The 24000-nt window shown below is 42.2% G+C and overlaps 1 protein-coding gene across 5 annotated transcripts in view; it reads right to left on the bottom strand.

The window, feature by feature from the left end:
* The window catches only part of htr2cl1 (5-hydroxytryptamine (serotonin) receptor 2C, G protein-coupled-like 1), a 228813-nt gene that overhangs the window by 56413 nt on the left and 148400 nt on the right, over positions 1 to 24000 (bottom strand). The window contains exon 2 of one of the 5 annotated variants that reach the window (XM_051900735.1): positions 20512 to 20632. The exons of the other annotated variants lie outside the window; for them this stretch is intronic. The gene's annotated coding sequence lies outside the window, so the exon portion shown is untranslated. The remainder of the gene's footprint in view (positions 1 to 20511; positions 20633 to 24000) is intronic. 5 annotated transcript variants of the gene reach the window in all.

The raw sequence follows: 24000 nt of genomic DNA, 5'->3' as shown, positions 1-24000 counted from the left end.
TTTCCACCATCACATACTCTTGTTCTAATCCTACGCACCCAAACAATGAAGTGTCCCTGCCCTACGCTGAATATTCATCTGATATTTTAATTAGATGCAAAGCGAGTGTCAAGAGGACATAATGAAAGACAAGCAATTAAGGGAAAACGGGAAAGTTAGCGCAACCTTTGCCCCCTCGTTAAACAATTGCATTGTCAGCCCATTTCTGATCTACTTCCTTTTATAATGTGAACCATTAAAGGCCAGAAATTATTTGTTAAAATTAAAAGGAGTTCCTTCTTTGAAAGGCTGTGATCATTTATCTTTCTGGATGCTTGAACAAGCCTTTGGGTGACAACAGAATATGAATATCTATGTAAATTAGAATGACCATGTGAAGCCAAAAAAAAAATAAAAAAATAAGCGGTTGACGGGTAGATGTTGTGTTTTAAGGCAATTAAACTGTGGCATTAAGTTTTTGTCCACAAAGACAACAAGCCCTGCTTTTAGGAATTTAAAGGCACACTATGTCAATTTTTGCCGCTAGAGGTTGCCTATTCAAAACAAAGGCGTAGCTTGATGACGCTGAAATTGAGCGTGGAATCTTCTCTGTGCGTTCGCTTGGTGGCTGCTATGAGATACTTGTTGCACACTGCAGTAAGCTAGATCAATATTAGAATATCATATTAATAAATGTTAGATGGCTTGTGTTGATAAATGGTATGCAATTAATTTTAAAACACTGTATGACGGAGAAAAGGCTGTATTACTGTTACTACAAATAAAGCTGCATCTGATTATGCTATGTTAGCTACTTGACAAAATAGTGTTTTTCTCTGAGGCATGGTGAAAACATGCAGTCGCGGAAAATCAAGAAAACGAGATTCAAACAATAAGCCTAAATGTGTTGAGCTACATAACAATAATTAGTTTTCTGTCTATAAATGTAACCAAACAGATGTTCTAGTAAAACATGTAATATATTAACGTGCCCCTATTATGGATTTTTGAAAATTACCTTTCACACAGTGTGTAATGTAGCTGTATGTGAATGTAAACAGTCTGTAAAGTTGTAAAGCTGAAAAGTGCATCATAAATATAGTTATTGTCTCTCAAAAGAAAGAGTCAACTCTCAACCACTTAAAGGGATAGTTCACCCAAAAGTGAAAATTTGATGTTTATCTGCTTACCCCCAGGGCATCCAAGATGTAGGTGACTTTGTTTCTTCAGTAGAACACAAATGATGATTTTTAACTCCAACCGTTGCGGTCTGTCAGTCGTATAATGCTTGTCAATTGTTAACTCCATCTATAAGAGTAAATTGATCGACACATTGATGTCCTAAGACACGAAACGATCAGTTTGTGTGAGAAACCAAACAGTATTTATATCATTTTTTACCTCTAAAACACCACTATGTCCAACTGCCTTGCGCATCCGGTTGGTGAGGTCTGAAAACGTGTTCTGATGATGGAAGTGATGTCTCGTGCTTATACTTCAATGAGTGCGAGACATTACTTCCGTTGTCAGAGCGCGTTCAGACCTCACCAACCAGACGCACAAGGCAGTTGGACATAGTGGTGTTTTAGAGGTAAAAAATGATATAAATACTGTTCGGTTTCTCGCACAAACCGATCTGTCGTGTCTTAGGACATCAATGTGTCGTCACGAGCCGCAGGGTTTAATTTGGATTTGTCTGTGCATGTTTTTTTTACTTTTATAGATGGAGTTCCCATTGACAAGCATTATATGACTGACAGACCGCAACGGTTGGAGTTAAAAATCATCATTTGTGTTCTACTGAAGAAACAAAGTCACCTACATCTTGGATGCCCTGGGCCCTGGCCTACCGCAATAATTTAGAAATACAGTCAAACCAAAATGTATTCAGACACCTTGAATATTTCATTCATTAATACAGTTTATTCACTATAGATTAAAAAAATGGTAATAAAATATGACAAGATTTCAGAGTTAAACTGTGTCAGAAAAAATTAATCTTAATTACGTCAGATAACACTTAAGCAAAACACGGTCAGGTCAAAAGTGTCTGAATAATTTTTGGTTCCAAATTTTTATCAATTTTACTGGTAGTCCACTGTATGAAGAATTGTTGGGTATAATATGTCACAGTTAATTTTTGGTTTGACTGTATACACATTGGTTTGTTGATGGACATACACTTGTTAATGCTGATAGTGAGGAATTACATCTCATAATGTACCTCAAACTGGTATCACTGACAAACTCAGGTCATCTATGTGATGGAGGCATGGGTTGAATAACTATTTCTTCTAATGTTTCATCATCAGACTCGCGCTCAGATTGATATGGTAAAATTGACGCCATCGTTACTGTCTTTACCGTGTGTACAATCGCTGAGCTTTAGGAAGCATACAGAGCTGAATCAGTTATGGTAATGGACGTTTGTTTCCGACTTGCGCTGTACATGGTAGACCAATCACAACAGATTGGGCCGTCTGACCAGTCAGAGCAGAGCAGGCTTTCGGAAAGGAAGGGTATGATTCATCCATTGAGTCGTTTGACAATCATTGAACAATGTGGTGATATGCAATGTATATTATGAGAAAATGAAAAAAAAAATTTGACCTTGGATGCATGTAAACCTGTTATACGAGACTTCCAAAACAAAATTAGGAACCTTTCAAATAACACAATAGGGGCACTTTAAAGCATCTATAGTGTTTCCATGGTTTCTACAATATTTTAGTCCAAAAATCCTACATATTGTGCCTTTAAGAACAAGTCTAACTGAGAGGCATTCATAGAGAAAAAAAATTATATTTATTTACCGAATTACAGAGTGTGAATAATACTTGTCTTGTGTTTTCATGCCTGTCTAAAGATAGTTTAGCATGGAATGCCTTAGCTTCTCTCTCTTTTTCTCCACTGTATTTTTCATCATTCACTCTTCTCCCTCCACAGTGTATGCACAGGAAAAACAACTCTTACCACTTCTCTGTCACATGGTCAACGGTTGGAAAAATGACTTTGCTTTTGAATAAATATGACTTGCTGTCCAACCTCTCATGCATATAATAATCACAGCATACACGCACACACACACACACACACACACACAAAGGTTTGATCACATATGCCAGAGGCTTTGCTGAGTTTGTATAACAGGTGGCTGAAGACAGTCAGGATGAACAGGGTGCCAGCATCTGCGAATCTCTGCTAAAACCAATCACATTATGACTGCATGTCATCTTTATCAGGACTAGCAAACATATTATGTTTTGATTTTTTTTCTAAATGTCCCTACCTGGCATGTTAAGGTATTATATTATAAGATACCACTGAAAAAGTAATCCTGAGAAATGACATGGGTCTCTAGGGCTTTTCACACGTAACCCTGGGTTAATGTCTTATTACAGTAACACCCCAAATAAAAGCTAGTTTTTACCCTAGGTTAACCCCTTGCTGCTGTGCAAAAGTTATACAGAGTGAAACTACGTGGTGCTAAAATGCTTCCCAGAGTGTGCAACAACAGACAACAAATTATAAACTTCCTTAGTACTTACTTTATCAAATATTATATATTATAAAGTCAGAGCTAAAAATGCAATAATTATACATTAATTGAAGTGATGAAGACACACTATTATTATTATTATTAGTCTATTAGACGATTTAAACAACCAGTAGATCTACTGCAATTTCTACAGATTGACAAACTGACTGCTGGAATTAAAACAGGCTTGTATTTGTCCTCTTAATTTGTCATCTATGTTGTTAACATGAATATGCTAAATAAAATGTAACCAGCATTTATATTTGTTACATCTGTTCAGGTTCCTGTCCGCAAGAGGGAGCCTTTACATGAATATTGAACTCTGTCACTTCCTGTTCCTGCTAAATCATTCCCTGTCATGTCATTTTCAGTTCAGTTCAGTTCTGAACGAAGGGAAACAGGAACTAAAGGCCCGGGTATACTTCACTTTCTGCGTCCGGATGAGTCTCGCGCCCAGTCATGTCTACACAGCTTTCAAAGTACACTTAACCGTGGATGAGTGCGGATGCCTGAGTTCTACATATGCACAATACAATTGTTGTGACTATTCTGTCTCTCTTGCGCATGTGCTGTTGTACCCTGTCCACGTGCAGCCAAATTCACACGGACAGTGCGTGTACATGGACGGCCGAAGTATACTTTGGCCTTAATGAATACAAACTAAAAGTCCATGAACTGAGTTAATTCAATCGACTCTGAGTAGGTTGACTCTGAGTTAAGCGCGTGCACCACGACTATGAAAAGCCATCATCAATGGAGCTCCTATATTATGATTCACCATGGCAACAGCACGTGACAAAATGACGTCCGCATACTGTACTTCTGAGTCAATGCAAGTTTAATTCTTATCACTGTTATAATATCAAAGGTGAAAACTGGCAGAACGGTAAGTTATTGAACTAATATTCATTTTCATGGTATTCCACATGCAAAAAGGTAAGAAATAAAATAATTTAATAATTTAAGTGCTTTTTTTTTTTTTTTTTTTTGCAAATTATGTTCTATTTACCATGTAGGCTAAAAGTAGCAGTTATTTGCAATAAGTGTAAACAGTAATTAGATGCTATTTATTTTTTATACTGGCAGATACATACTATTTGCACCTCAGTATTGTTGTAAATTAACAGGATGCAATAATAACAGAGTGTAAATTATTTTATCATTATTAAACACTCGTTAGGCAATTTATTTCCACTTTCAGAACATTTTCTTATTTTTATTGAAAATAAATGCCTTTCTGATGTGATGGGAAAAGGGAGAATAGAGAGCTCGGCAGAAGGCAGATTCGAACCCAGTCAATCACATCGCAATTTAGTTCTCAGCGTCCAACGCGCTACTACCTACACCACTGAAGCCATCAATGATTTTAACCTTGTGTGACATTGATGGGCGGGGCTACTGTAAATTTGCACTTAGTAATAGACACTCCGAATAATCTTGTTTTCCGTTTGCATTAAGATTATTTTTATTACCACACTGGCAGATATTAATAATTTTAAGTAAAATGCACTTAATTTAGATCCCCCCAGAAAACAAGACTAAATATCTTATATCATTTTCTTATATAGAAAATGCATTTTGATTTAAGAATTTTTAGATATTTGTTCTTGAAATAGGACAAAAAATACTCAAAGCATTTTTGCAGCGTGAATGAATGAATGAAATATTTTTACATCAGACCGAAGGAAACTCTGAGTTTACCGAAGAAAACCTGCTCCCGACCAGGTTAGGTTCACAGAGTAAGTTACCATGGTAACTGACTCTGAGTAAGAGTTACCTCCCTTTTAGAAACGGGCTTGACTTACCCTGCTTTCTCGGGTTTGACATACCTCCCTTTCTGAAACAGAAAACCCAGAGTTTCCCTCATTTCAGGGTTAACATACTCAGAGTTTTCATTTAACCTCCTTTCTGAAACGGGCCCCTGGTGTAAATCCACTGAGGCGAGTTGTAGTTGAGAAACCATGTGCAATTTATTTAAAGATCAACAAAGTAACAAAAACATAATCCAAAACCGGTTTGACTTGATATTAACGTGACACAAGAAAACTTGGCATGAACATAAATACACTTACCAACAGTAGGTTATAACATCAATACTAGACAAGAAACAATGGAAACATGAGTTCTATTTATACACAGAGACGACAAGAGACAATGGAAACATTAGGTCTATTTATACACAGAGACTACTGACTAACAAAGAAACACCTCTGAATAATCAAGACAATAAACCAATCACAGAACTGAGTATCACATGACAAAAGCAACCAATGAGAACATAACACAACACGGGCTCGGGTTCTGATGACGACACAGCTGTTTCATGATTGGCCGGATTCACCACATGACAACGATCACGTGTGTTTCGTGTTTATTCTCACACCTTCAATTCCACTAATGCTCACAAATCTGTACTTTTATAACAGTTAAAGCTCTTTTCATGTAGTCGTGATGTTATATTGTGTCATGTTTATCAAAATAAAACTGACAAAAAACATAGATGCCACTACATTGGTATTTAAATAGTATAGGCTTATGTTGAACTTTACTCTAGTACAAACAGACGCTGTAAGCAGTACATAAAGTATTGAATAAAAATGTCTTTGAAACATAGGTGTATTAGTCAAATATTACCCATATATATATTTGGGCACAGGCACAATTTTCATATTTTTGTCTCTGTATGTGACCAGAATAAAATTAAAATGAAGCAACCAAGATGAATTTGAAGTGCAGACTTTCAGTTTTAATTCAAGAGGCTGAACAAAAATATTAAGTAAAAAGTTTAGGAACTGCAACCATTTTTATACACAGTTCCCCCATTTTCAGGGACTCAAATGTAATTGGACAAATGAATATCATCATAAATAAAATGTTAATTTTTAATATTTTGTTGAGAATCCTTTTCAGACAATGACTGCCTGAAGTCTAGAACCCATGGACATCACCAAAGACTGGGTTTCCTCCTTTGTAATGCTTTGCCAGGCCTTAACTGTTGTTTGTTTGTGGGTCTTTCTGCCTTTAGTTTTGCCTTCAGCAAGAGAAATGCATGCTCAATCCAATATATAACTGTAGCTTGAATATGTTTTGGTAAATACCTGAAAAAAAAAAAAAAATGTTCATGTGTCCAAATATATATGGACCCAGCTGTAAATAAGCAGATTGCCCATAAATCCTATAAAAATTTCATTACATTTGACATTAAATCTCCTCTAACCTGAAACCCAAACACATCTGAAGCTCTGAGGATATGCTAGAAATGTGATGTGAGAGCTGGCTGGGTTACAGATGTTTTTATGGAGTGTCTGTGGAATACAGCGAGTTGATTAAAATCCTAGCTCTGATGTAACAGGCGGAGGAAACATGCCCTGCTAACACACATCCATAAACCACTTACACAAGATCTTCAAGCTCTGCAGGAGAGAGGCTGTTGACGTAGATGTGTATGGGAAAGAGTGAAAAAAATCTTCAAACAATGAAACTGTGTTTTTATACTGCTGTACTGTGTACAAAGCTATACTTTAGGAACTTAAGCTAAAGCTGACAAAACCCCAATGGGGATATCCACAAAGAAAAGATTAGAAAATTGTATCTAATAATTAAGATTAATTAAAAAAAAAAAAAAATTTGTTATAAAAGCAGTGAAATAATAATAATAAAAAAAATGTTTAAAAAAAAATTAAATATAGCTTTTACTTACATTGCTGGGACCAAATGTCCTCACAATGATACTACAACCTGAAATCTTATGCATTGTGTTGATCAGCCAACAGTCCCCACTTGGAAAATGTCTTAATAATAATAAACACACTAAATAAGGACTTAATTAACATCTAAAAGTGCAAAAAGCTTTGTGCGAGGTTTAGGTTTAGGTTCGGGATTAAAAATGTCATGAGCTCATTATAAAACAACAGAAATCTATAGAAAGTCCACTATAATTGAAAAGCAGTAGTGTGTGTGGTCAGAGGGTTCCTCAAATCTCTCCTACAGCAGACGTTTAGTGATAGATTAGGCCTTCTCATTATCCAGCTCTGTGCTGCGTCTCTCAGAAGACAATGGCCAGTATCCACTGATTCGCTGAACCAATTTAACAGAAATCGCTTCTGGGAGAATCTGGAGAATACCGTTAAACACATGTGATTTACTGCAGACACACAGGCGATATGGTGTTCATATGGTAGAAATAGAGCTAAATGATGAAATGCAGTGTAACAAGACTGACATAGGGCAGAGAGAGAGAGTAAAGATGTAACGGAGGTAGACAAGATCATAGACGAACAAGGTAATGCTTCTAATGAGTAGGGCTGCCAACCATTCCTTCTAATATAAGGAATCATTCTGGACTGAGGGGAATGGAATTGTGTTTCTTACTACCGTATTGTTCCGAATATAAGACAGTGTTTTTTTTCTTGGAAATACATCTGGGAAAAAAATGGGGTCATCTTATATTCAGGGTCTAGGCTTTTACATGTCAATAACACACCGGCAACAATAGGGAGTGCCCAAGAAATACGGTGTCAGAGTGTAATGTTAGAAGATGGTGAGCCTAAAAAGAGAGTCTTAAAGGTGGTCCTAAAAGTGGCCACTTCGAAGAAACTGACAGGCAAGTTCGTCAGTATGTAGCCGAAAAAAAGAAATGAGGGGCTGCCCATAACAGAGTTGTAATCCAGCTGAAGGCACTGGATATTGCCAAATAGCTGAATTTACTTTCAGGGAGAAATCGCTGTCTTTTCAGTGCTATGTGATCGACCTAAGGAAAAAACATTCATATCCCCTGGATCAGATAGGTAATGTGGATCAAACACAGAGCTGGCCAATAATGAGTCACCGTTCTGACGTAGAACCCGGAAGCACTGCACTGTGTGTACTACGTGATCAGCGTAGGAGACTGACATGGAAGAGAAGAAATTGTTGAATAAAGTTGTTATTTTTGTTTGTTTTTTGCACACAAAAAGTATTCTCGTCGCTTTATAACATTAAGGTTGAACTACTGTGGTCACATGGACTATTTTAAAGTTGTATTTACTACCATTCTGGGCCTTGAAAGTGGTTATTGTGTTGCAGTCTTTTGAAGGCCAGAAGGCTCACGAATCCTAATGAGTTCCAAAGATGAACAAAGATCTTACGGGGTTGGAACGACATGAGGCCGAGTAATTAATGACAGAATTTTCATTTTTGGGTGAACTAACCCTTTAAATAAAATAGTTTGTTCAGTTCAGTGCTGTTATAATTGTCAAAAACAGAAAAACAGAATTGTCAAAAATCAATATTTATAGAATAATAAATATTGATTCTTTATATTGGTTATCGGCACTTATTCTTATTTTGTTTTTGTTTAAAATCCGGTCAGTTGTCACAGATGATTTACTTTAACCTAAAATGACATATGCTGTATAAACATATGTTGAGTGTGAGTACATTCCTTATTCTCCTCTGCTGAAGTTGACATCTCCAGTAATGAGCAATAAAGACAGAATCATCTTATATACATAAAACATATGTGTAAGACTGAGAGGTTTGTAGGTTGGTAGCAGGGTATTTGAAGTAACTAATTAACTGCCGAGACAGATTTGACCTTTCCCTCAGACTACATCAATTTCCCCTATAGTGGCCCGGACACACACAAACACACACACACACACACAGAGAGAGAGAGAGAGAGAGAGAGAGATAGATAGAATCTGCTAAATGTGAATCCACAAACACACATACACAGTTAATTAGTTACTTTGTTTTCCATGACCTAGTTTCTGTCTGTCAGTGAGTTAATTAGTTAATTCATTCCACCTGTGGTCTATTATTTTACTCATTAGTTCATTTGTTCGGTCAGTGTATTTATATCCTCAGTTCTGTCTTAGTCTCTGTTCATCTTGGTTAATGTTAAATGTGTGTAGCTCTGCCTCCTATGTTTGATTATTAAATTCCAATTTGTGTAATTACAGAAAGGCAAACCGAATACCAATTACAGCATGGACTGTAACTGTAACCTGCTGTTATGCTGCTTTGCCTGGAGTAGGAGCAGAAAAGCCTTGAGGCCCACAATTGTGGATTTCTGTATCTAGTGAGCCTCACAGACTTTCCAGATTGTTCCCTGTTTGTTGAGTCTGCCTCGCTGAGGAAGAACTCTCTAGCCCCACTCCGACTCCAGAGCCGCCAGACCAGCCAGCCACCACCGGTGAACGACGCGACAGGGGTGTCGCACATGCCCAAAGCAGACCGAGGAGGCCAACCCGCCGCGATGGACGAGCCAGGACCGAGGACAAGGTCGGATGGTACAATTGTCTCTGAGTTCACTTCACAGCAGGGGTCTGACCAGGTGCACGAGCCGGCAGCAACCGTTGTCCCAGAGGGAGTTCTTGTGGAGCTCGCGGACTGGAATGAGAGCTCAGCCAACAAGACCAACGCAGTGGATGAGTTTATAATGGGCTCTGGCAACTATTACAATGAACTGGACATTTTTGAGAAAGATCTTATTGACTTTTTTGGAGAGGTTTTTCCCAGCTCCCCTGTATCTCCAGCGTCTCCTGATTCTCCAACACTCTCAGTATCTCCAGTGTCCCCTGAATGCCCACCCAGTCTCTCTCTCCTGCCTCCTCATTCAGCCAGTTCCTCATCCAAACCATTGCTGCTGTCTTTCATCCCTTCTGCATCTCCCACATGCCATCTGGATACGCCAAGTGTCTTCAGGCCATCAGCTCCATCCCGCACAGAGGATCCCCTGTCTCGGCCTCCAGCCTCTGTGCCCCCTGCTTCACCTCGGCCCATCGACACTTCGGCTCCACCTTGACTCCTCCCACCCTCGGCTCCACTGGAAACCACCGGCCATATGACTTCTCCGGGCTCCCTTGTCCCTCCAGCTCCGACTTGGTCAGTCGTTGACCTGCCTGCACCATTTGGTTTCGGCTGGCTTCTCCTTCCCCCGGCTCCACCTTCATCCTCGGTCACACCGTCTCAGCCTCTGCTCTCAGGATTTTTTTTAGCTCCACCTCAGACGCTTGTCGCCACGGTTCCTCCTCGGTCTCCAGGACCAACGGCTGCTCGTGGGCTCCATCTGGGTCTCCTTCAGTGGTGGCGTCATCTCCGTTGGTCGCCAGGGTGTTGGTTATCATTGTATTGTCTCAACCATGGCTCCTCACACTTTCAACTCTGCCCTGGGGCCTCGTCCTGGCTGGCCTCTGGATTACCATCTGGCTCCTCCTGCTCCTGGCTTCCCTCTGGCTCATCCCTCTCTACACATCCCCATGGGCTGTTTTCTTCTGTCTTTTATTCCACATCTCCCTCTAGAGCCCCAACCCTCCCTACCTCCCTCCCTCCTTCCCTCCTCCCCTCCCTCCTTCCCTCCTCAGTACGGACTCTTTACGGCTTGAGGATGCACCTTTCCAGGGAGGGGGCGATCTGTCACATGTTCAGTATGTTATTGGATCTGTCTTTATTGCTTTGTTTTCTGTGACCTAGTTTCTGTCTGTCAGTTAGTTAATTAGTTAATTTGTTTCCACATGTGGTCTATTATTTTACTCATTAGTTCCTTTGTTTGGTCAGTGTATTTATATCCTCAGTTCTGGCTTAAAGCCCGTACACACGGAGACGCGTTTAGCTGTATACGTAAAGATTTTCTATCGTATCGGTGTTTCGTCCAGACGGCTCTGGTGTTTTGAGAACCTGAATCCACAATTATTTAAAACCAGGTCCCAGAGTGGATAAATCTGAAAACGACACCCTTGCGTTTTCATGACCGCAACGTCACGTAACAGCAACAACAACAACAATGGTGGACTACATGCTTGTGTTCATGCTGCAGAAGCTACTGAGCCTATTAGCTTTACTAAAGCAAAATCTTCTGCTCATTTGCTACTACGGTGAGCAACAAATGATTATGGATTGTTGTGTTGGGTTTGTATACAGCGCGCAAGGTTTATGTGCATGTTCCAAGTCTTCTTCTCTGATTTTTCTCTGTGGCAGAATTACAGCATCACATACTGGTCTGGCATGTATACTACATTGTTTTGAGTCGGTTTCAGCGTTTTCGTGTGTACGCAGATATTTCTTGAGACGACGCAGTGTTTACGGATTTTCTGTTTTAGAATGAGGAAAAAAAAAAAAAAGAGCGGATAGGGAAAGCTCTGGCTTTGTGTGGATGTGGCCTCAGTCTCTGTTTGTCTTGGTTAAAAACACCCGGATTCTGCTTGCTTCCAATTCCTCACACACATACACCACTCGAACCTTCCGTAAAATAATATTTCATAAAGTTCGGAAAGGTTGAAGCGAATTACAATGACATTCGCGGGTTTCACTGCACAGGATGCGCCGTGAGAGACGCAACCTTTGTTTGATGTTGCTGTGCGTTGTCTCGCCCGTTGGTATTTTCCTTACAAATGCTCTACGAAGGCATCATTTATGTCATTTGGAATGCAGTGGACTTATATATTTAAAATATGAAACTCACTTACAGAAGGCTGCTTTCAATTTCAAATGCTGACACTTTGTTTGTGAAGATTGCTCGCGCATGCGTGTGATTTAATGTACTTGCGTCTCAAAATGGTTTTATGACGCAAAATATGTGTAGCCTAAACACAGCCAGTTTTGTCTTAAGGGATTAAATGGACAGGACAAACCCCATTACTTATTATATTTAAAAAGAGATCTGTTCGTGAATGCAACTTATTAGATCTCCAACGTTCTATGATGTAACAATCAAACGACAGTAAACATGAAAAAGAAAACATTCAGATAATCTTAAATATTGAAAGCACTCTTTGTTTATTGCTTGTAATGTTTCGTTGCTCCTCTTTATTATTTGCTACTTGCTTGTATGTTTTGTAGTTATATTAGTTTAAAATTCTTAACAAAAACAATTCTTAATTGTTTTAATTAAATTTTTTCAATTTGCAATTATTTTAAAAAGTAGGCCTACTTATAATTACTTATGTAAAGATATGTAAATGTAAGGATTTAAAGGTTTTTAAGTCAGTAAACTAATTAATTAATAAGAAAAAAAAGTAGATCAAGAATCATTTTGGAATCGGAATCGGATCGGATCGTGAGGTGATTAAAGATTCCCACCCCTATATAGTAGGCTACAAAGAAACATTTTAACAAAAAGTGATCAATAGTTTCTTAATTCATTTACAAAGGAACGATTTAATAAAAGTGATCAACAATTTCTTAATTCATTTACAAAGAAACGGTTTAATAAAAAGTGATCAACAATTGCTTAATTCATGGACACTTAGTTTTTCTGCATGTTATGCGCAGTGCTCTGTGTTTTACGGGAATAAATGTTTCAATGTGCATGCCTGACCTGTTAAAATACATCAGTAAATTATTATTAAATGTAGTTTTGCGTTTTGTCTGCCATCACTGTAATATTTCACTGTAACAGTATAGTCAAATAGCTGAGATTAAATGTTATATTATTTTTATTATTATTACTACCAGTAATTTATTTTGTTATTTTATCTACTTAAAAGTACAAATGTCACAGCAGCCTTATGCAAAGTTGCGAACTGTCCCTTTGCGCCACTTGGTGGTGATTTTGCGACAAGTGTCACGTCACTGGTTTGTATTTAACGCTGTGGTTTCCGGCGGCGTTACACACGGCAGTAATAGGCATTTTGGTTGAGTACCTACTGTAGCCTGCAGACCGCACCTTCGCCTCCTTGAACTTCCTGACCACTGTTTCGATGAATGTGCTGAAAAGTTTCGAAGATGAAACTGCCACATTGTGGAGAAAGTTTTTCTCTTTCTTCCCGATGTCGGCCAAGGCCTGGAGAGCCAAGACTGTAGTGTGGCGCAGTTCAGCCACCACCTCAGGGGGCAAACCCTTACCTTGGTCCAGGTCCTTCAGCAGGATGGCCTGGTAAGTCTGCAACACAGCCATTGTGTGCAAGGCAGCCCCGGCCTGACCTGCTGCCTGCATGCTCTGCCATTCAACAGTGGAGATCAGAAAGAAATGGCAGGATCACGGGAGCAGGGCTGTTATGTCCGGATAAAAAAAGCTTGTCTATCCTGCCACAACCGAGTTTACATCTCTCGCGCCTCCAAGGCAGATCTAGTCTGTCTGTGGCACAGGTCCAAGGGGTTGGGCTGACAAAAACGTTTGGAAACCCCTGGTCTACAGTAAAGTATCATACCGCAGCAGAGTCTAAAAGCAGCTGTTTTGTGACTGTGTGTGACCCAGGTCCAGATCCCCCCGTCACCCTGTGTGTGTTCTGTTTCCTGCGGGTTTCTGGGTTCAGTCGAGCACTGGTAGAGGAGAGAATGCAGCGGCCTGAGGTGTTCTTATCTCAAGCTAAGCCCTCCATTAAGAGTGTGTGTTTAAAGAGCAGTCCACTGTTAATCTACTGCAAGAGTCTGTGACTGTGATTGTGAGTGAGAGTCGCCTGCTGTGAATCACAGATGTGACTTTGTATGCGTTGCCCTATCTCTCATGCGTGCACACACACACACACACACACACTTTTGTTTTTGTGAATTGTGGGGACATTCCATAGGCGTAATGGTTTTTATACTGTACAAACCGTATTTTCTATCACCCTACACTACCCTTACCCCTAAACCTACCCATCACAGAAAACTGTGCACATTTTTACTTTCTCACAAAAACTCATTCTGTGTGATTTATAAGCCTTTTGAAAAATGGGGACATGGGGTAATGTCCTCATAAGTCACCCTCTCCTTGTAATACCTATGTCATACCCATGTCATTATACAAATTTGTGTCCTGATATGTCACAAAAACACGCACACACACACAGATGTGTTTTGTCTGACTTATCTGTATTCATGTAAATAGTCATATGTGAGGACTTGAGACCAGTGCTTAGCTGTGCCCACCTACCTGCCCCTTTCTTTTATCTTCTAGTTTGTGCATTTAAAGAGACTTTAAGAAGCATTTAAATATGTACAGTTGTGTGCTCTTTTTAAAAGGGCCTGTATTGTCTCCTTTTTTTCTCTTATTCTAAACTAAAACCATTAAAAAAACATGGAGTTTCTTTGTGCATTTGGACCTTTAAATGCACACACAGAGGCATTATTAGATCAAGTATGTTGAAGTATGGGTATCTATATGGTGTTTTGCAATTGATTAACATCCTGTTTTTCTTTTTTACCTTTATGTTTTTACATCTTATATTAGCATGTCTACCACCCATTTCAGCTGAAATGGGCATGATAAAGGGATAGTCCACCCAAAAATGAAAATGTTGTCATCGTTTACTCACCCTCATTGTTCCAAACCTGTATGCATTTCTTTCTTGTTTTTCTGAATACAAAATAAGATTTTTAAGAATGCTGATGACCAAATTGTTTTGGTCTTCATTTACTATTTTTGTCCATACAATGGAAGTTAATTGGAACCAAAATTGTTTAGCAACATTCTTCAAAATATATTATTTTTATGTTTTTGTATCATTACCAGGACAGAGTTCAGGTCACTGTGTAAAGCCTGCAGAAGTGTGCCTGTAAAGACTAACAAGAGCTTTCTTAATTAGTCCAATTGGTCCTAAATGAACCTTCCCACTGAACACTGAACTCCCTAATGAACGATTTCAGACTTCTAAGATACTTTTATCAATCCATTTATCAATTACTTCTCTAGAATTTAATCTTTCTCTCATGTTTTAAATGATGTCTCGATGCTGTCATACACCTTTGGCTCTCTTTGTTCCTCCATGTTCTTATAACAGACAACAGGATTTTCCTTGTTTTTCTTCTGAAGAAAAAAAAACAGTTTGATGTTCTAGTGTAGACTACTTTCATGTACAGTCATCAGCATAAATTCTAGTCCACTTTCAGCTTATTTTGACTATTTCTTAGACATGTAAAGTTTTTACATACAATTTAAGAGTGGGTCCCTTTCAGTCGGTCACGTTTGACATACGTCAGTAGTGATCGACGAATTGGGATATCGCCAGAGAGCCCTATCAGCTTCGAGTGAAACTAAAACAAGCCAATGGAACTGACGTGCGATAGTACTGCCAGGTGGGTATAAATACGGAAGTGGATGCAATCGCACTCTGTCTTTCGCTTTGGAGCCAACCTGTTGTGTTCCTGCTATTGACTGAGAGTGAACTTCTCAAGCCTGTGAAGAGCCTTTATTTGTAGTGCTGGCGTTAAGGCACCCTACAGCGAAGCCGCAAGCTTTTTACAGAGTGAGCTTCCTCGAGCTATTATACAGCTCTCAACTGCTGTTTTCACAGCATTGTTTTCTGCCCTGTTTGGTTTGCGATTTGGGCCGGTTCCTCTGTGCGTGTGACTCAGGGAGTGGTGTACCTGCAGTCACATCGCGGCTGTTCCCTGTGTGCTTCAGCACAAAGAACAAGAGCTGAATTTTCCCCTTCCAGAAGAGCTTCACAGACGAACCCTGTGTCTTTTTTAAGAAGTCACTTCGTCTGTGCGTTACTGGATGCGATCGTTCCCTGGTCCCCACTGATGGTCACAATCGCTGTGTCACATGCCTGGGTGTTCAGCATGCTGAGGCAGGTTTTGTGGATAACTCATGTTCTCACTGCGGGAACATGACTATCTCAGTGTTGAGGTCTAGACTCTCGTTCCTTGGTTCTCAGGGAGCGGGGGTCCCCTCCCCTATGCCCTGTTCGGCTGTTTTCTTTGGCTCCGGTCAGGGGAGCAGTGCGTCGACGTGTAGGAAGGGTGACTTGAGGATCACGGTTAGGGCTTCCCCGCCAAGCTCCGCTCTGTAGGCCCCTTTCCCCTCAACAACACTGCAGCCTGTGGTGTTGCCAGAGGATTGTGCTGGTCCCTCTACAGAGCAACCATCCATTTCCTTCAGTGCGCCGGTGAATGAGCAGATGTTGATCGCAGCATCGGAAGGTGAGCTGGAGTCCTCGGGAGATGAGGACTCGGCTGCGCTGCCTCCCTCCGGGACCGTAGCATTGCCTGAGCCTGATCCAGAGTTGACGGCTATGCTTTCCCGGGCCTGCGAGAGGGTCTGGTTCGTCTGGAATCTTCCACCATGTCCCGAACCTTCTCGGCTGGACGATTGGTTTCTCGGGGCGGGACGCTGAGGACCAGCGGGGGCCGCCCCGAGAAACCAATCGTCCAGCCGAGAAAGTTCCGGAGGTTCATGAGGAGGTGACCAAGTCGTGGAGAACGCCGTATAGCGTTCGTGCCAGGCCTGGTCCCTCTTCCGCCTTCACCACTCTGGATGGCGGGGAGGCTAAGGGGTACGCTGGGATCCGGGTCTCCCATCCCTTGCCTGTAAATTCTCGTCGAGCTTGACGGAGAAAGCTTACAGAGCCTGTGGACAGGCCGCCTCTGCCTTGCATGCCATGGCCCTGCTTCAGGTCTACCAGACCAAAGCGCTCATGGACATGCCCCAGGGTGGTCTTGACCAACAGATGCTGGGGGAGCTGCAAGCCGCCACCAACCTCGCCCTCCGTTAGCTCACCTCAGCCGGTTGGGTCTTCGGGTCAACTGGGACAAGAGCAAACTCGCCCCGGGAAGAGGATCTCTTATCTCGGTATGGAACTGGACTCGGTCGCCCGGACAGCGTGCCTGACAGAGGATGCGTATCCTGTCAGTGTTGAACTGCCTGAGTTCGCTCAAGCGCAGGACAGCAGCCCCACTGAAACTTTTTCAGAGGCTCCTGGGGTATATGGCATCCACAGCCGCAGTCACGCCGCTCAGATTGCTTCATATGAGGCCGTTTCAGCACTGGCTTCACAACCGGGTCCCGAGATGGGCGTGGCAACGCGGTACATTCCGTGTCCCTGTGACACCGAACTGCCGTCGTACCCTCACTCAGTGACCCTTCATTCCTGCTGGCAGGAGATCCACTCGTACAAGTGTCCAGGCATGATGTGGTCTCCACAGATGCCTCTGCCACCGGGTGGGGAGCCACGTACAACGGGCATGCAGTGTCAGGTCTGTGGACGGGGCCCCCAACTGCATTGGCATATCAATTGCCTCGAGTTGCTAGCGGTACGTCTTGCGCTGGGCCGCTTCAAGGAGCTGTTGTCAGACAAGCACATACTGGTCCGCTCGGTCAGCACTGTGACCATTGCATACATCAACCATCAGGGTGGTCTACGCTCCCGTCGCATGTCGCAACTCGCCCGCCATCTCTTGCTATGGAGTCAGAAGCATCTGAGGTCGCTTCTTGCCATTCACGTCCCAGGCGTGCTCAACCGTGCAGCCGACGAGCTCTCACGGCAGCCTCCACTTCCGGGCGAATGGAGACTCCATTCCCAGGTGGTCCAGCTGATCTGGCAGCATTTCGGGGCCGCACAGATAGATCTGTTGCCTCTCCGGACACAGCCCATTGCCAGTTGTTTTATTCCCTGACTGAGGGCACTCTTGGCACGGATGCTCTGGCTCACAGCTGGCCCCGGGGCCTACGCAAATATACGTTTCCCCCAGTGAGCCTACTTGCACAGTTCCTGTGCAAAGTCAGGGAGGGCGAGGAGCAGGTCTTGTTAGTGGCTCCGTATTGGCCCAGTCGGACCTGGTTTTCGGAACTGACGCTCCTCGTGACAGCACCTCCTTGGCCCATTCCTCTGAGGAAGGATCTTCTGACTCAGAGACGGGGCACCCTCTGGAACCCGCGTCTGGACCTCTGGAAACTCCATGTCTGGTCTATGGACAGGACGCGGAGGATCTAAATGATCTCCCCCAGTCGGTTGTAGACACTATCACTTCAGCTAGAGCTCCTTCTACGAGGAACCTCTATGCGTTGAAGTGGAACCTGTTCGTCGAATGGTGTTCCTCTCACCGAGAGGACCCCCAATCATGTTCGGTCAGGTCAGTGCTTTCCTTTCTGCAAGAGGGCTTGGAGCGAAGGCTGTCTCCCTCCACCCTCAAGGTGTATGTTGCCGCTATTGCCGCACATCACGATGCAGTCGATGGAAGCACGACCTGATCGCCAGGTTCCTGAGGTGGGCGAGAAGACTGAATCCGCCTCGCCCTTTCCTCTGTACCCTCTTGGGATCTCTCCCTGGTACTTACATCTCTCCGGGGTCATCCCTTCGAGCCTTTGTAGTCAGTGGAGTTGTAGTACTGTCCCTTAAGAACGTCCTCCTGGTTGCATTGGCCTCGGTTAAGAGGGTAGGGGACCTGCACACATTTTCGGTCGACGAATTATGCCTGGAATTCGGGCCCGGTGACTCTCACGTTATCCTGAGACCCCAGCCTGGATATGTGCCTAAGGTTCCTACCACTCCCTTCAGAGATCAGGTAGTGAACCTGCAAGCGCTGCCTTCGGAGGAGGCAGACCCAGCCCTGGCTTTGCTTTGTCCCATCCACGCTCTGCGCCTGTACGTGGATAGAATGCGAAGCTTTAGGACCTCAGATCAGTTCTTTGTCTGTTACGAAGGCCAACAGAAGGGAAAGGCTGTCTCCAAGCAAAGGGTGGCCCACTGGATAGTGGACACCATCGCCTTGGCTTACCAGTCCCAAGGCGTGCCTTGCCCGCTCGGGTTAAGAGCTCAATCCACTAGAGGAGTTGCCTCTTCCTGGGCGCTGGCGCACGGCACCTCGCTGACAGATATCTGTAGAGCTGCGGGCTGGGCGACACCCAACACGTTCGCTAGATTCTATAGCCTTTATGTGGAACCGGTATCTTCCCGTGTACTCACTTCCAGTAGCCAGTAACGCGAAGAACACGTTCTAGTGTCGGCTTGCTATACCACTCCCGCCCTCTGGGCCGGATACGTGCATCCATTTCTCCAGTAGAGTTCCCTGCTTGGCGAACCCTGTCGAGTTCCTCCGCCTCCCCTTGTGCCTCAGACATTGCGGAGTGTCTGATGCCAGGCCAAACATTCGTCTCTGATGTTGATGTTGGGCTGGGTGCCATATGTTGTGACCCCTCCACGTGAGTGGTCCCATATGTGTACTGTCCACGGTCAAACTCCCTACGGTGAGCCCGTGTCTTTCCCTTAGCAGAGTCAGCTCTGCTGTCACCTGTCAGATGAGTCTCCCCCTATCTCTAGGCTGGAGCCATCCCAGGGACTCCATATGCGTACTGCCCATGGCCAGTCCATGTGTATTTCCATGTAATTCCTCCCCTGCAGGGTAGGTTATGGCCTCCGCAGCGTCCCCTATGGGTTCGCTTCCCCAGTGTTGTCTAAGTCTTACTGAGTGGGTCTTGCGGAACAGCAGTAGACTCTCTCTGTGTAAGCTCGCCCCCTTCTCCGCCCCAAGGTGCGCCGGGTGGCTGGAGCTTACGCTAGGTGCTGGAAGGGGTCAGTAACTGTGCCGTTTTATTTGGGATCCCAATACGTCGGTCACTACTGGCGTACGTTGAACGTAAGGGAACGTCTCGGAGATGTACGTCCCGTCGCCACAGTTCCTGTGCCTTCACTGTAGTGCAGACTCAAGGTTGTCTCCTCAGCAAAAAACAGAGTGCGACTGCATCCGCTTCCGTATTTATACCCACCTGGCGGGGGCGGTGCACATTATGCAAATATCGCATGCCAATTCCATTGGCTTGTTTTAGTTTCACTCAAAGCTGATAGGGCTCTCTGGCGATATCCCAATTCGTCGGTCACTACTGAAGTACGTCTCCATTCCCTCCTTCAGGGAACGAGTGTTACATACATAACCGAGACGTTTTATCTCAAATAGTGAACTAACCATGAGCAATACATTTGTTACTGTACTTACTAATCTTCGTTAACGTTAGTTAATGAAAATACAGTTGTTCATTGTTTATTCGTGTTAGTTCACAGTGCATTAACTAATGTTTAAGGTGGGGTATGTATTTTTTCAACAACACTGTTTGGATGTTAGTCGGGCCGACACCAACAACAAACGTCTAACCAATCAGTATTAGGGGGCGTATGACATTCGAGGAGACAGAACAAGCAATAGGGAGATTTGGAAGAAGAAAAAAAAATTGCAGAAAGAGAGATGATGAGACAATACAAAACAGCTCAAAAGAATATCACTGGAATGAAGATTTATGACTGGGCAAGCACTTTAGGACCCGCATTAAAGGGATAGTTCACCCAAAAATGAAAATTTGATGTTTATCTGCTTACCCCCAGGGCATCCAAGATGTAGGTGACTTTGATTCTTCAGTAGAAGACAAATGATGATTTTTAACTCCAACCGTTGCAGTCTGTCAGTCGTATAATGCATGTCAATGGTAACATTGGTAATCTATGAGAGTAAAAAAAACATGCACAGACAAATCCATATTAAACCATGCGACACATTGATGTCCTAAGACACGAAACGATCGGTTTGTGCGAGAAACCGAACAGTATTTATATAATTTTTTACCTCTAATATACCACTATGTCGAACTGCCTTGAGTGTGCACACGGCATCCGGTGCGTGAGGTGTGTACGCGCTCTGGCGTAGTTTACGTAAGCGCCGGAAGTGATCTCTTGCACGTATACATCACTCATTGTTCACACAGAGCACAAACATTGTAGGTATGACGGCTAATCAAAATGGCACTTACTTGCGCTTATCCGGATTGTTCAAACCGACTTAAAAGTAAAATATTACATTCTCTCGCGCGAACTCATTTGGGAGTGGTGACTTTCCACGTATTTCCAACTTTTGAGCCTGCTCGCCTGAAGTTATGGTTGATTGCTCTTCGGCTGGATATCAACACACCCATTAACGTACTAAAGTTGTTGAGGGTCTTCAGCGATCATTTTTCCTCTGATGATTTTACATAACCCAGGAGAGGATCATGTACGACTTAAACCATCAGCTGTGCCTATGGTTTTTCCACATCCAACTGAGGTATGTGAACAAGATCTTTGTATGTGTTCTTTTTATTTGTAAAGCTGCCCTTACGAAAAGTAACAAAATAAAATGAAGTTTTGATGTAATAAAACCATGTTTTTTAGTGGTTTACTTCCATTTGTATAACAACTGTTGTACTACAGGCACCATGTTTAAACTACGCCAGAGCACGTACACACCTCACGCACCGGATGCCGTGCGCGCGCTCAAGGCAGTTTGACATACTGGTGTATTAGAGGTAAAAAATTATATAAATACTGTTTCGGTTTCTCGCACAAAGCGATCGTTTCATGTCTTAGGACATCAATGTGTCGTCACGAGCCGCAGAGTTTAATTTGGATTTGTCTGTGCATGTTTTTTTACTCTCATAGATTTTGTTACCATTGACATGCATTATACGACTGACAGACTGCAACATTTGGAGTTAAAAAATCATCATTTGTGTTCTACTGAAGAAACAAAGTCACCTACATCTTGGATGCCCTGGGGGTAAGCAGATACACATCAAATTTTCATTTTTGGGTGAACTATCCCTTTAATATTAGAAAAGCTTTCCAGCGCTGGAGAGAGCTAAGCAGGAAGGCCTGAAAACAGACGCGGCGGCTGCTTTGATTCCGCTTCACATGTGAGTAAAACTGGGTTTCAGTGTCATGATTGTCTGGGGCTGCTGAGCTGTTGGCGACTAACAACGAACACTTGTTTGTATTTACTCTTGTATACTGTACGTTCATTTTTTGTGCTTCCTTGTCGTTCATTCATCATCTACGCTTTATTTTTCGTGAAGCATTTTGTTGCACGTCAGCTGTGATAAACAGGCACCCACTCTCGTATTGCGTGTGTAACAGTGAGAGTTGTGCAGGTAAACCACTGTGCACTGACGACCACTAGCAAAAAGCGTCACTGTCAGTGCACTCGCCTGCCAGTGCCAACAGCGATCGGGCTACGGTTCGAGACGGTTTGGATTGAAGGGTGTGTTTTGGAGGCGGAGCAATGAAGAGAGAGGTAGGTTTGTTTGGGTTGATTTCAAATATCAACAATGTCCAACAGCGTTGTTGAAAAAATACATACCCTACCTTTAAGATTTTAATAATGTAGCCTATTAGTATGCTGTATAGGTGCAGTTCATTATTAGTTCATGTTAACTAATGTTAACTAATGAACCTTATTGTAAAGTGTTACCATTTATTCATTTGAAAATATTTGAACAAATAAATAAATAAATACCATACCCCAGTTTGAGACCCCCTGTATTAGTCCATACGTTAGTGCCAAATCTATTCAAACAGAAAAGCGTGTAGAGACTACCCTCTTTCAGACTTTGTGCTGATAGTAAAGTGATTTGTCTTCACTTTTCTGTTGTCTCTGTTGGACACATCCATTTCCTGGCCTTTCTGGAGTGTTAATGCAGACAGGAACGTCTCTTTCCTTTTAAGTGGTTTGTTGTTCTAAGTGATTTGATTTGCTGTTCCATTACTCTCCCACACTATGTCTGTCTACAAAACCTTTGTCTTGTTCCCTCTCCCGTATCTATATATCTCTCCCTTTGTCACCAAACTCTTCCTTTTATCCTCCTGGACATCTTTCCATCCTGCACTCTCTTAATATTTAACCACCCACCCATCCATCCATCCATCCATCCATCCACCAACCCACCCATCCATCCATCCATCCATCCATCCATTCATCTCTGTCTCAATATTACATTGCTCTTGTGAGTCAGGTTGGCTAATATTGTGTCTGTAGGTTGACAGGAATAATTTTCAGAGGAATGCTGTGAAGGAGAGCCCACAGAGAGACACGTGCAGAGAGGTGTTGAATTCCTCTGTCCATCACCCTTTCTTTCACAGAAATTTCAATTCGTTCATTCAGCTCCAAAAGATTTCTGATCTGTCTGTATCAAATTTAGAGTGGTGCGCTACAGAATGAAACAGCAGAGAATACCCCTGGGGTAAAATTGCTCTTTGAAATGGAAATCTGCAATTCATAGATACTAGCAAGAACAAACACCAGAACATGGCCAAAAAGGAAGAATTACACAAGATTAGGATTACACACAAGTGAAAGAAAAAAAAAAATGCTTTTGAATAGTCACTTTTTTGGAACAACCATGGTTTAGTCTGTTATTGTGGCATTATAATCATTAAGCGTCACTATACAGTAACTAGTGTGAGAGATTTGAACAAACCCCTGCAACCTAACTACAGTAAATTTGCCATGTAACTCATCCTACACTTTTTGTGCTATGGACATGAATGACACCTGACATTGTAGAAGTAGATGTACTGATTTTAAAAAGCTTTTTCTTTTTTTTTAATCTATAACAAATAGATGAAATATGTTTAATAGATATATCTATATTAATTCATTAATAAATCCCCAGATATTAATTGGCATATTCATTATTGTAAACAATTCATCAAATTTGAGATAAGTCTACTATTACTTTGGAAATTGTCATAAGGACTATTTTTAGTATTTTTTAAATTATGACTCTCTCTCTCGCTCTCTCTCTCTCTCTCTCTCTCTATATATATATATGCACACACACACACACACACACACACACACACACACAAACAGGGGCGTAGCACGAATCTTGGGCCCTATGCAAAAACATTGTGTAGGGGCCCCTTTGCCATTAAGCACCCCATGATCCATGCTTTATGATTTTTTTTTTTTTTTTAAATAATAGTGTACAACTATACACATAGCACTCACTGATATAAAACAGTTTTACTGTATATCATGTATACAGTGTAACGCTCATA

This window comes from Ctenopharyngodon idella, chromosome 7 (assembly GCF_019924925.1).
Source record: "Ctenopharyngodon idella isolate HZGC_01 chromosome 7, HZGC01, whole genome shotgun sequence".
In the NCBI taxonomy this organism is placed as follows: domain Eukaryota; kingdom Metazoa; phylum Chordata; class Actinopteri; order Cypriniformes; family Xenocyprididae; genus Ctenopharyngodon; species Ctenopharyngodon idella.
Note: the sequence above shows the minus strand (reverse complement) of the source record. Positions and strands in the feature narration are given on the sequence as shown.